At 58.4% G+C, this 13,517-nt stretch overlaps 1 long non-coding RNA gene across 2 annotated transcripts in view; it reads right to left on the bottom strand.

The window, feature by feature from the left end:
* The window catches only part of LOC311625680, a 36,914-nt gene extending 25,618 nt beyond the window's left edge, over positions 1-11,296 (bottom strand). Inside the window, exons 1-5 of one of the 2 annotated variants that reach the window (XR_014795554.1) lie at positions 11,174-11,296; positions 8,389-8,494; positions 7,498-8,180; positions 2,323-5,909; positions 2,141-2,236 (exon numbers count right to left, since the gene is read on the bottom strand). This is a non-coding gene — a long non-coding RNA (uncharacterized lncRNA). Of the gene's footprint in view, positions 1-2,140; positions 2,237-2,322; positions 8,181-8,388; positions 8,495-11,173 lie in introns of both variants that reach the window. The other variant, XR_014795553.1, reaches the window with a different exon arrangement.
* Between the last annotated feature and the right edge of the window lie 2,221 nt (positions 11,297-13,517).

Below are 13,517 nucleotides of genomic sequence, written 5' to 3'. Positions count from 1 at the left end.
GAGCCAACCCTGCTGGTTTCCACATCGGCCACGGCCCTGTAACCCTCTGGAACCTGAACTCAGGTCAGTGCTGTGGAAGCCCACCTTCCTTTTGCCTTTCCAAGGGAAAGTGTGCAAGTTCTATGCAAAGCCATCTTCCTGTTTTCAAGGAAAAATTCATTAGCAAGCTCATCAGAGATGGACAGATTCGCCTTTTCTCTCTGGAAGTCAAACGGCACGTAAAAACCACATCTATGTTTCGGCATGTTCATGAGTGAATAAGGAGCACGTGCATCGAGCGGCCCTTGGCCTGGCCGGGTTTGGACGTTGCTTGGAGAAAGGTGCTTGGAAAAGCATTTTGGGGTTTGCATCACAAGTCAGGGGGGGCACAAGGGCGGAGACCCCGGAGGCTGCCATTCAACAGGTCGAACTTCTCTAACTGAGAATTTGATCTATTATTACCTATTTTGTTTTTATGCCACACAAACCCCAAAATGTGCATTTGCCTGGAATTGACCATTCTCAAGGGTACCTGAAATGCAGGGAGGCCCAAAGCCCGACCACCCCACCCAAACTACGGAGCAGGGTGAGGGCCAAAGTCTGGAGCTGGCTGGGCACTTGCTCTCATCTTGACTCTGCCCCTCGACTCAGCCCACCTTGAAGGAGACCTGGATAGCCCTAAGGAAGAGTCTAGAAGCCCTGGGCCTCTGGCTCAGACTGGCTCCCCGGATCTCTGGGATAAGATCCAGATGGAGCCCCCCGGGGGTTCTGTGTAAAGTTCCCGCCCAGCCCGCCTTCCTCGGCCCCCTGTCTGCAGGTGGCTTGGCAAATGCCAGCCTCGGGGTAAATATCACAGGGCACATCTTCCTGGGGCTTAGCCCTGGGCACACACACACACCCCACCTCTCTCCAGCCTGCGGGCTCCCCCAGGAGCGAGAACTAGCACACACGGGCAGCAGTGCCCATGCCCGCAGCCCTCAGCCCCTCTCTGCCTGCACGGATGGGTTTTATTTCAATATCCGCACCCCGTTTCCATTGGGGGGAGGAGGCGGGGCTAGGAAGGAGCTGCTCTGAAAATGCCCTCAAAAAAAAAAAAAGCATTCGGGGATTGTGGGTGCTGCGTGGGACCCCAAGGACCCATCTCAAATAGCAGGGAGTGTTGGCATCTGGGGGACGGAATCAGATTCCCCCCGGCCTACAGGTCTCCCTCATCCTTCACCCAGCAGCTCAGCCGTCACCAGGACGGCCCCCCTGGGCCGAAAACCCCCAGGCTCCCCGACCCATGGGACTCAGGCTTGCCCCCCTCCTGAACGTGGCCACCAGGACCCCAGAAGCCTCTTCTCCTCCTGTCACCTTGCTCAGCTGTCCCCACCGTGGTGTGGGGCCTCCCGGGACACCCACGTGGACCCTCTGGGCCTGAAGGATGATCTCATCTCCACCCCAGCCGAGGGACCCCACCCTGAGCGCCCGGGATGGCAGGAGCGGGTGAACCGCAGAGAAAAGGGGTGACACCCGGGCTGGCGTGTGGCTGCGACCCGCCTTCTCCTCCTTGCCCGCCATCGCTGATGGTGTGTAAACAAGCACTGTAAACATCCCCGTCCCGCTGCCATTTCGGGGGAAGGGAACGAGGCCAAGAGAAGACCTCGCTCAAAACCACCGTCTGATGAAAGGACATTATCATTATCAAAGCCTCGTGGGCGAGGGGCCGGCCTTCTCCCAGGGACGGGTTGCCATGGCGTGGGGCAGAAATGTTTTTCGAGCTGCGGAGCAGACAGGCTTTCCTCCTGCTCCGTCTCCCAAAGTGTGTGTGTGGGGGGGGGGGGGCAGCTCGAGAGAGCAGATGCACCGTATTCATCTCATGGACATGCTCAGTGAGGCTTTGTGGAGGCCTATTATGTGCCTGACCCACCCAGTGCTCTTCTCGGGGCCCAGGCCAGAGCTGGGCGCCTCACTTACCGTGCAGGGGGGCCCACAGCGTCCGGTCATCCAGGGCGGCCCCGCCTCACGCTGGTTTGGTGGGGCTCCAGGCAGCAGCCAGGTCCCCAGGCCCCGAGTTGGAGTAGAAGGGAGTGACCCCCAGCCCCCCAAGCTAAATGTGTACCTAAATGTGAGGTGGACTGAATGCAATCGTGGTGTTTGAAAAAAAAGCAAAAACACTCACCCAGGACGGAGGCTGCTGGGAAGGAGGGCTTGGTCCAGGGCGCTGTCCTCGGGGGCTCTTCAGTCAGGTCTTCAGCTGACCCGGCCCCGGGTCAACCTTGGGGAGAGACAGGAAGTTAGGATACAGCGAGGCCAGCCCCCCAGGAAAGCCACACCTCAAGAAGACGCAGAGCCCCGTCTCACCAGAAGTCTGGGTCTCATGGAGGGAGGTGGCTCGTGGGAGTGAGCGGCGATGGGAAAAGCCAAAGGCCTGGGTGGCAGCTCCCAACCCAACTGGAGACTCGGGGTGGCGTGAGGGGAGCAGGGCCAGGGACTCCCGGGGGCGGGGCGGGCCATGGGTCACCTGCTTGGGTACAACAAGGGAGCGGTGAGGGAAGGAGACAGGACCGAAGGTCAGGCAGACCCTGGGCAGCCAGGCAAAGGGGAGTGGGCATTTGAGGATGTTTGCGGGAGGTAGCATGCCAGCAGGGGCTTGTCCCATAGGCTCTGGGGGCCTGTTAGCAACCTGGGCAGCAGGGGGCAGAAATGGCTCCTTGGGCGGAGGGGTGTCTGGACCCCAGCAGCAGGGCCAGAGGTGAAAGGTGGGCGGCGGAGCAGCAGGGGCAGGTAGCTACCATGTAAGTCAGGGGGCGAGCAGCCGAGGCCCACAGGGGGAGGCGGGCACAGAGAAGGGGCAAAGCAGAACTCAAGTGGGCAACAGAGCAGGGGAGGAGCCGCCAGGTAGAGCAGACAGGTAGGCAGCCAAGCAGAGGCAGCGCCTGCGGAGCTCCCTGGAGGTTCCCAGCCAAAGAAAGGAGCTAGAGTTAGCTCCAGGCTGGAGGCAGGTATCATGGAGGGAGGGGTCCAGCTCAGGGACGCCCAACTCAAGAGGGAGACCATGTGGCCAGAGCCCAAGGGTACACATACCACATTCCGGGGTGCATTCAGCTACTGCTGAACGGGGGCGGCAGAGAGGGCAGGAGGGACTGGCTACGTCAAGGTCACCGGCCACGTGGCCCAACGGCAAACCAGGCCAGCCCCTCACACAGTCCCCCTGTTCTGCCTTCTACAGAGCTGTCTCGATGCCAGTATGGTAGGCCAAAGGCCGCCCTTGGCAGTGACACCCCCCGGCTCGCCCTCCCGAGGGCAGAGGCCATCAAGGGACCCGCTATCGTGGCGGGTGCTAGGACCGGCCGGGCGATGGGCTAACTCAGCAACGATCAACTGTGGATGAAGGGTTGGCCGCGTGAGTGAATGAAGGGGCAAGACTGGCAAGGCCCCTGCTCAAGCTGGGGTGCCCGCCCCCCCCTAAATCGAAATCCGCTCTCCGCCCTTTGGATCTAGATGTGACCTCCTAGCGTCCCTGCGACTCCGCTAGCACAGCCGAGGTCCTTCATTGACTCACCTGACCAAGCAAAACCGACATCCCACATACTTTTACCGAGCCCCACGTATGCCAGGCGGGTGCTGGGACACCCAAAGGAGATGTGGGCTGGCCTAGGGCACACCCCCAGAACACTGGGTTAGGGAGTGGCGGGGGAGGGGGGAGGGGAGAGGGGAGGGAGGAGAGAAGGTGGCATGAAGAACAGAGGTGGGAACAAGTGAAAATAGAAAACAGAGCGGAGAACAGCTGGAGAAGGGGGAGCATCTCTAGATCCTACTCATCCTCTAGTTTCCCGCCAAGGCTGACTGAAGGAGGGATGCAAGAGTGGGCTCTGGAGGTCAGGGGTCAACCCAGAGAGTCACCCAAGACCTCTGAGCTGGAAGAGTGGGACGGAGGGTCCCACTGGCCCCCTACACTCAAGGGAGCCATGAGCTCGGACCCTTTTGCTGGTGAAAAGCCGAAGACCAGTTGGCCAGGAGGGGATGTGGGAGCCAGTTTCCCCGAGGGCCAGGCGGTCGGGGCTCCAGGAATAACACAAACCCCCAAGATCCTGGCCAACCAATGCCTCCCACCCCTCCTCAGGCGCGCCAATGCTGAACTACTGGTGACCTTGGGCTCGTGTGTGAATGACCAGTATGAATTTGAGGTGGGAGGAGTCCTCTGGATTTTTCCCTCTCTCTTTAAAATGTATCCTCTCCTGTAGAAACCCCAGAAATTGTTCTATTCTTTTCCTCTAGTTTTATTCTGTTCCCCTAGTGGGGCACCTCTAAGGCAGGGCCTCACCCTTTTAATTGGGGGGCTAGAGGAGAGCTGGTTTTGCTAACTTGGGAAGAGGGGAAAGTTTTCTACTAATCAAAATGGGACCAACATGTGAACCCCAAACCATGCCCTCCGGGGGGGGAGGGGGTGCCTTTGTGTGAATCCCACGGGTCCTACACCTGTGACGTGGCATGCTTTTCCTGTCCAGTGGATGCTGAAACCAGTGGCATGCTGGGAGTGGGAGCCCTGCACCCCGGGGTCCTCCTCTGAGAGTGAATCCCGCAGGCAGGCAGCCCCCAGCCCCATGCAGCTGAGCTGCCCGCAGGGCCCAACAGAGGAACTTTCTGCAAAGCAGGCCTGTCCCCACAGCCGCCTCCTTCCACGGTCTGCCCAGCTCCCTGGGCCTTGCCAAGGCTTCAACGAGGAGCAAAGGAAACCTGGGCCCCGGCCCCCGAAATTACGAGGGTGGCCCTGGGACCCCCGCCTCTGCCCCGCAGACGCTGGTTCACCTCATTATGATAATCAGAGTGTTTTTCCTCCTCAGACAAAGAAGGCCCCTTCGGAGGAACCCTGGAGCCCAGCAGCTCCCTCATTAGCGTCCGCAGCCTCTTCCTTGACAAGGTCCAAGCCCAGGCCCGTGTTCATTAGGGGAAAAGGGCGGAAAGTGCAAGGAGACTGAAAAACACAGCTGGGGGAGGGGCAGGGCCCTTTCTGCGGGCCATTCAATTCTCTGAAAGGCCATGTGTACCTTCAGGACTTAATCACCAGCTAAGGGGCCAGGGGGGGTTCAGCCGGGATGAAGGCGGGTAAAAGAGGTTAAACTCGATAGGAGTTAAAACCCCCCAAAACGGGGCAATTTGATTTGAAAGCTTCCTGGGACGTGTCACTGGGACCATTCATTTAAAACCCTTTTCCTGTTTATTTTAGCCCAACCCCAACCCTGCAGGAAACCCTCCCGTGGATGTGTTTTCCGTCCGTGTTAATATTTTCTAAGTCCCCTTCCCTGCTTGCATTGTCTTCGGGGCCTTTTCTCATTCTTTTCTTTCTCTCCCCACCCAGCTAACCCTCCTCCCCCTTCCCCTCCACCTCTTTCTCCTCTGTGGTCCTCCCCATGGGAACGCTACCTGTAAGAAAATCTGATGGTGACTCTAATTGAATTTTCTCACCAATACTTTCATGAGCTTATTTCAAGTCCCTCCGAGAGAGTCTGGTTCTTACCTGCGAGACGGTTCTCTCGGACCTGCCAGGTGAACATGATTGATCCTATTTTGCAACTGAGAAAAAGTGGCTCGCAGAAACTAACCTACCGCGGGAACTCAGCTTAACTAACCAGGTGGGTTAAGCCAGGACTCAACCCCAAGGGGAGATGGATGAGAGGCAAGTTCCAGAAGCCCGGGGCTCTGGCTACGTGAGGTCCTACGAGAAGGGATGTGCCCCTGTCGTGTCTAGAGGGAGTGCGTGTCAAGAGGAAGCCTGAAATGTGTCGGTGCCTGTGAGCTGGAACTGTCCAGGTGTGAGCTACAGAAAACTCATTACCTTAAGTCGGAGGCCGCTCGGCGGAGTGAAGGCGGGAAGCAGTGGGCTGGAGAGGAAATTGGAGGTGAGGAAGGAAGACAGCAAGTGGAGACAGGCCTTTGGAGAAGCTTGGCTGCGAAAGGAAAGAGAGAGAGAGACGGTAGTGGCCAGACAGGCGGACAGGAGGAGCCGGAGGCCCAGGCTGCGGAGAGAGCAGTGAGGAAGCTGGAGGGGGTCACGGGAGGAGGCTGGAGGTGAGACGGAGTGACCAGTGCAGAGGACACCTCTTCGTTTACATCGCAAGAGGCAAGGGGGGTGCAAATGGGGTAAAAACCCCAATCTTTAGGGCCCCTTGACAGCCTCAGTCCCCTGAGAGGCCCGAGGCCAGCCCCGGGTCGGGACAGGGAGTTGTGAGTTTCAAATGAATCGACAAATGCCGAAAGAAGTCAATGTCCACTGGGAGTGGGGGGCCTGAGCTCACAGCCCACTCAATCTCACTGGGGCCTGGATTTCTCTGACCACAAATTATGCGTCCTTACATGAAAAGGACGTCCAAGGCGGTGGCAAAAGCCTCCGGAAGACAAAGGGGTGCCCCCTAATAGCCCGGATTAACTCAGGCGGGGCTCCGCCCCCTTCATTCGTCACCTTCCGAGCCACCCTTCCACCTCCATTTGCCGTATAATCCAATCAGGCCCTTTCAGAGGCCCGGGAGCCATTGTCCACGCAGCGCCGGGCTCCTCAAAGCGGCCTGGACTGGTTTTGTCTTGTCTGGACAAAACTGCGTGGCTTAAAAGGGGACGAAAAAAAAGTGCTGGTCAAACGAGGACCCCAATTAGCTTCCGAGAGGCTGTTTGCATCATCTCTGGGTCACGTACCAGGCCTGGGGTGCTGGGCATGTTTGTCGGTGTTCAGCAAAGGTTTGTCGAACTAATTCTGTTTCTATTCATTTTGAAATTTATTTACGGAGCGCACACACTCGCAGCACCTACTGGGTGCTAGCCCGGTTATGAGGGCATGCGAACAATCCAGAGTGTTAAGGACCTTAATTGTCACAGCAATTTACAAAGCACTTTCCTAGCCGTTACATCATTTGGTCTTCAAAAGCACGAGTGCTGTGGATAAAGGTGGGTGGGGGTTTTTTGTTTTGTTTTGTTTTTTAAATCCTCATTTAGACCGTGAAAGGAACTGAGACCTGGAGAAAGTTAAGTGTAACTTGTGAAAGGTCACCCCATTATGGAGGTGCAGCCAGCACATGGTAGCAGCATTGGGGCCACCCCAGACCCCCCCAAGACCACCCTAGGCAGCCGGGATTTCAAGCAGACCGTCCCGCTGTCAAATGTTTGATTAGAAATTAAGAACTCTTCATCTAAACTCCAGGCCAGGGGGGGTCAGAGGTAGCTACAATGTCACCCAGGGTCCAACTCGGACCCCTCGCCTTGCCAGCAGGAGGACAACATACTTAACGTTCCTCCAGCCTCAGGGCCCTCGCTGTACATGGGAACACACCCTGTCCCCTCGAAGGGCGTTCAACCCTCACCCGCCTTCATACAGTGACTCAAGCCAAGACCAAATTCATTCTTATCTGTAGATGGTCATCACCTATGTGTCTGACATGGAAATAACATGTTCAAAGATCACATGAAAGTGCTCTGCAAATGACTGCCTGCATCATGGATGTTCCTGTCCGGGTCGGCCCGTCACCCTTCCTGGCGGCGCCCTACCTGTGCCGCAGAGCCCCGCGGGCAGGGGCTGTCGGAGCGCTGCGGGAAAATAAACAAGAGACGTTAAGACAGGTGACACTGGTGAGGAGGGACTGACCTACCAGACTTTCAACAAACGCTGGCTGAACACCCCTCTGCGCCCGGCGAATTTGGCTCATTGAATACTCACAACGGCCCTAGGAGGCTGCTCTTCTCATGCTGTTCCCCCAAAAAAAAACAGGGCAGGGACGCCCATGACGTCAGGGCTCATGCGCATTCCACAAGCCCACCACGGCTTGGGAATTCCAGGGAGATGCTGGCGGAGCCCTTGGCCCAGGTCCCCCTCCTGAGAAGTTCCCAAAGGGATCCTTCTAATTCAGGACATCGTCCGGGCAACAATAGGGTCAGCGGAGAAACGCTGACACCTCCTTGGGGAGGGGAACACTCCAGGTCGCTGGCGTATTAACACAAGCAGAGACTTACAGGAAATTATTCGTAAGCAATAGGCACAAGCATAGCAGAGGTCAGGGGTTAACGCCCAATGCCCCCTCACTAGGGCATTGGACTAAGTCTTTCGCCGAGAGGAGCAGCTGGTTGGTCCGTTCTGGTCCTCTTGGGCCTCAGTGGTCCTGGTCCTGGGGGGTCTCGGTCAGGGGCTGCTTGGTGTGCAGGTGGGATCCAAAAATGGCTGCTCCTGATGTCTTCTGCAATTGATCAAAGGTTAAAAGCATCACGTAAAAGCCCAATTCGATGTATTAATTAAAATTTAAATGAGTTAATTATAACTAAAACTAATTAGTTAAAAGTTAAAATTGTCCTTTAATTGCTTGTGGGTCTGGGGGAGTGGGAGGAGGGGGGCAGGGTGGGCTTGGCCGCCATGTTGTACATAAACCGCCATGAGGAGTTGCATACCATTCGGTGGAGATGAGTGAGCAGCGAGCACCTTGGCATCAGCTGGGCATCCACAGGTGGTCCTTGAAGACGGAGGTGAATGGTGATGTCATCCTGAAGAGAGAACCTATGGCGTGGGAGGGGGCCAGGTTAGAATCCATCTTGATGACCTCTAATGGCCAGCGAGGGAACAGCAGAGAGAGGGAGGGGGCAGTCGGAGGGAAAGGAAGGGGCAGTGGAAGAGAAAGGAAGAGGGAGGGGTGAGGAGGGAGGAGGGAGGAGTGAGGAGGGAGGTGGGAGGGGTACAGAGGGAGGGAGGAATCTGAGAGAGGAGGGGTAAAAGGGGGGGGATGAGGGAAAGGGGAGGGGAGGGGGAAGGGGAGAAATGGGAGGGGTCAGAGAGGCGGGAGAAATGGGAGGGGGAGGAGGGAGAGCAGAAATGGGAGGGGGAGGAGGGAGAGAAGTGGGAGGGGAGGAGGGAGAGAAGTGGGAGGGGAGGAGGGAGAGAAGTGGGAGGGGAGGAGGGAGAGAAGTGGGAGGGGGTAAGGAGGACTTGATTGACAGGACACAAGTGTTAACTGTGTGCGCACGCGCAAACTCCAGCCCGGTTTGGCGGGCTGAGACCATTTGCAGGCGCGGACCGCTAGGGGGCGCACAGTCAGCTCCAGAGCCCAAGAGCACAGCCACCTGCGGAGGGCGCCTCTCGCCCCTCCCCTCCCTGGCCCGCAGCTGCCAGGGCAACAGCTGGCACAGGATGGGCGGGAGCGCGCCAACAGGTCTCAGGCTGGGAGGGTGGGCACTGCAGCCCACCCCAGCTCACCAACAAGACCGCTAAGTCCCCTCAAACGCAGGCGCGCCATCACCAGCCAGCATCCACCTGTAGGCATGCGGCAGCACCCTCACTCCCGCTGCAGTGGGGGGGTCACCAAAAAAAAGGCATGAGGATACCAAGAAAACACTCGCCAAAAGGGTCTTTCCAGAACACAATTCCACTTTTAATAAGTAAAAACGCAGAAAGCTTCGCCCCGACCTTCCGTAGGTCCAATTAAACGAATTAAAACGTAAAAGACCCGCTTCTCGATACAACACTCTCACTCTTTTCAGCGGTCTCTGGACACAAAAAAATATGGTATTGCTACAAAATAATATAAAGGCGGCCAGAACCACCGAAACTCGTCCAAACCACCCACTGCCCCCCTCCCCATCTCGCCTCCCGACTCCCCCGCAAGAATCCCAAGACCCCGCACCATGGCGCCTCATGGACAACTGCATGGCCTCTTCATCCCACTCAAAGGAGCCACACCTTTCCCGAGATCCTCAAACCGAAAAAGAAAAAAAATACCAAATGCAATAAACGAATCCGCGTCCACGCATTTCCACGACCCCCGAGGCACGCCACCAGCGCGCGTGGATCGGGGCGTCTCCTCCCGGCGGCCGTTTTACGGGAATCTTAAAACATCGCCCACGTAGGTATAATGAATGCAGAATTCTCCAGAAAAAACCTCACGCCTGACCCCCTCCAGCAGAAGAACAAAGGCCACCTCCCCTCCCCACCCCGCCCCCCAAAATTCCGCAGTGCCGCCAGCGCCCTCTGGCGGCCGCCGAGGAAACATTCCAGAAACCTGCCACGTAGCAACCCGCTAGCGCCCCCCCACACACACACGCATGCACACACACATACACACACACTCTCACACACACTCACATACAGCCCGCCATCCCTGAGTGGGGAGGGGGCGGCATTGGGGGGGCTTGACAGGGACAAAGGAAACGGCAAACGGCGACTTTAGCAAAAATCAAAAGCCCGCAACATGTCAGAACCTTCCAGAGACCATCCGCGCAATGCCGAAAGCACCCCCGGACCCCCCCGCAACCCAGACCTCCCAAACACACCCCCTTTTCCGTTTTTTTTTTTTCCTCTCTCTCTCCCCTCTTGCTTCCCAGACCCAAAGACACAGCCTTCTCTCCACGCCAGCCCCCCACCCCTTTTTTTTCTTACTCCGCCAGTGACCCCCGTTACATGGCCCTCCCTCCACCCGCCTTCCTGCAGAACGGACCACCGGGGGGCTTCGGGCAGGTTTTCACTTGGGCGCCATCTCTCTCTACCGTTACCAAGGAGGTTTATCGGGGCGAAAAAACCACATGATTTCCGTTAGAAATTTTACCCTTTTTTTCTTTTCTTTTCTTTTTTTTTTTCTTTTTTCTTTTTGCACCAAAGCGGGCCCTGCACTAAAATCTGTGTGTTTGCATCGGGAACCCCTCCCGGGCAAGAACCTCGACTCCTCACACCCACCGGCCACCAACATGCTCCCCAGAAACCGGGGGGAGGCCTTTTTCTTCGGGTGCTTTTCCCCCCTAATCCGCGGGGCATGCAGAATGCGTCGGCCGCCATATCTCCCACCCTTGGGGGTGCTCACGGGAGCTTTCAAGACAGAAAAATCGGGGTTTTTGGACCCCGGTGACTACGGGACACGGGATTCTGACATCGGTATGGGTCCGATTCCTCCCTCTCCTCTTCATTTCAGCCCCCTCCACCCTCCCTAACCTTCATGAGCTGGACGAAAAAAAATGGGGCCCTGATTCCCCCCCAAAAAAAAAATGTGCCTCGAGATTCCCCTTCCTGACAGCGTTGGGTGGCCGATGCTCGGGACCGGGCGCGGCGGCCACCTTCGGGAGCAGGTCCCGGCGGCCGTGTCCTTCGGCGTGTCCAGGAGGACAGCGGCCGGCCCGGATGGAGGGACGCGGGTGGAGGGTGTGAGGCTCTGATTTTGCACATCCTTTCCGCCAAGGATGGCCCACGACTCACCTGGCTGGGGAGGTTCTCGCGTGGGCGCCCCGGAGTCTTCGGGGGAGCGGCGGCCCAGGCCGCGGAGGCCAGGCGCGCTCCAGCCCGCTCGTCGCCGTCTGCGCTAGGGGCCGGCTGGGTGGGGTTTATATGGAGGCGCAGGAGGGGTGGTCTCTGACGTCAGCGCATTCTGCTGCAATGCGCTCATTTCTCCGAGAGCGATTGGCTGGAAAAATGAGCCCCCCAGATGCGATGACAAATTGCTCCGGCCGCACCCAGATTGCAGCAAAGAAGGGAGGAAAAAATTCTGCCGCAGTGCCCCTCGCCGCCATGACCAACACCCAAGGCTCACGGTGGTTTTTCCTTTTTTTCCCCTTCGCGAGCCCCCCGATCGCCACCAGGGCCGTGGGTGGGCACCATTTTTCATTTTCTGAGATGCGGGTGGGCCAGGGGTATTATTTTCTTTTTTTTTCTCGGGTGGGCAGAGGGTGAGAGCGGGGTGCTCCAGGGGTAGCGGGGCAATGCACCTGGCTTTTTCGGAACCTCCGTGAGAGGAGGCATCTCCGGGAAAGAAAAGGACGCTGTCCGCGGATTTGTCCTGGAAAATAAAACCCCGGGCACGATGACCGATTCCCGAATGGACATCGGCGCCTGTCAGCCCACCCACCCGTTTCCGATGGGTCCCCTTAGGCGCGGAACGCTAGGCGCAGCGCCTTCGACTCAGAAAAATAAAATAAGATAAGATGATAAAATAAAATAAGATAAAATATAAAATAAAATAAGCCCAAAAGAGGGGAAAAACGGGTTTTGAGTCGAGGCTCTGCCGCTTTACAGCCCGCGTACCCAGAGCCTGCAGTACCCGGTCCTCTGCTAGGGGGCACATTTCTCCACGTTCGCAAGGCGGTCGTCCCCCCCTAAGTAACGGGATTGTAATGAGGATTCGAAGCAGGGAGCTTTGTCCCTCTGGGGACAGTACTTTCCGAGGTCTGTGTCCCACCTGGACATGAATGGGGTAACCCCCCAAAAATAAATGGGGTAACCCCCCCAAAAAAATTCGAGATGACATGCCCATACGTTCACTTTGGCAGGCAGCACCCCCTCCACCACCACCACCACCACCACCACCACCACCCCCCCCCCCGCACAGCCCCGGGAGACGGGCAGGGACACATGTTGCCGCAGAGCAGGGCTCGCACGCCCCGCGCCGGGACCTGGCACCGGAGATCCGATCCCGAACAGGTGGCCGCGGCGCTCGGCGGCAGCTCGGCCGGACATCGAGGGGCCCCGCGGGCAGGGCCGTCAATCAAATGTCCTCCCGCAAAGGTCAGAACGCTGTTGAAAGGGACTAAGGATCTATCTTAGGGTGACAGGTGGGTGCCAGCCGGGAGGGCAAGGACGGGAGCGCCTGGTGACAGAAGAGGGGTGAGCGTGAGTGATGGGTCCCTAAGGGGGGCGAGGGAGGGGGGCCCCGCGGAGGGGTCGGGTTGGAACAGCGGCGCCCGTCCCGGAATGGGTGGGGAGCAGCTTCAGAGAGCGCCCCCCACCCCACCGCACCCCTCCCAGGCCCCGCGGTCCTTCGGGCGGCTGTTGCACAGACGGGGGTGTCCTGGGGCAGAGATTTAGGGGCACGGCTGTTTGGAAAAGCAACGGCTGGTGACAGGGGCGGCGACCAGGGGCCACCAGGCCACGAGAGACCCCGCACCCCGGGCTCGTGCACAGATCCACGGGCTCCGGGGACAAAGTGGGCTTTGGGGGCTCACGGCGGGGGGGTGGAGGGGGGAGCCCCAACATGTCAGATACTGTACGGGAGACAAGAACACCCCACTGATAGCTCGGGGAGCGTGCACGGCGCCCCAGATTCGGGAGCCCCCCAACAGGAGGACCCGCAGCAACCAGGGACGTCAAGAAAGCCTCAAAAAATCATGGCTGCGAGCATCCCCGTCCACAGGAGAACGTTTATTAGCCTCGGTCTTCATAGCTAGGAAACAGCCCGAGCGGCCCGGGCCAATCAGCGGCCAGGAGCCCCCGTCGCCAAGCCCGCTCGGCCAATCAGGCGCCAGCAGGCCGAGTTGCTAGCCTTCCCGGGCAGAGGAGAGGGGCTTGCATTGTCACGGGGGCTCCAGCTCGCCCCCCACGCGTGGGGGGCCAGTGTGGGGGCCCAGGCTGCCACGGGAGAGCGTCCGTCGTCACGCACTCGGGGTCCCAGGAGCCTGTCTTAGCGGCAGGGCCTCCTGGCATGAGTTCCGCAGCCCCCAGGATCATGAGCTGACTCTCTGGGTGGAGCCCCCAGCCTGGGTTGGGGTGCCTCAGGGAGGCCCAGTGGAAGGAGAAACTCCAGACATGCAATGCGCATCTCTGTCCAACA

This window comes from Pipistrellus hanaki (genome assembly GCF_964339955.1).
Source record: "Pipistrellus hanaki genome assembly, chromosome: 1".
Classification (NCBI taxonomy): Eukaryota; Metazoa; Chordata; class Mammalia; order Chiroptera; family Vespertilionidae; genus Pipistrellus; species Pipistrellus hanaki.
This window is presented reverse-complemented; position numbering and strand designations above follow the sequence as displayed.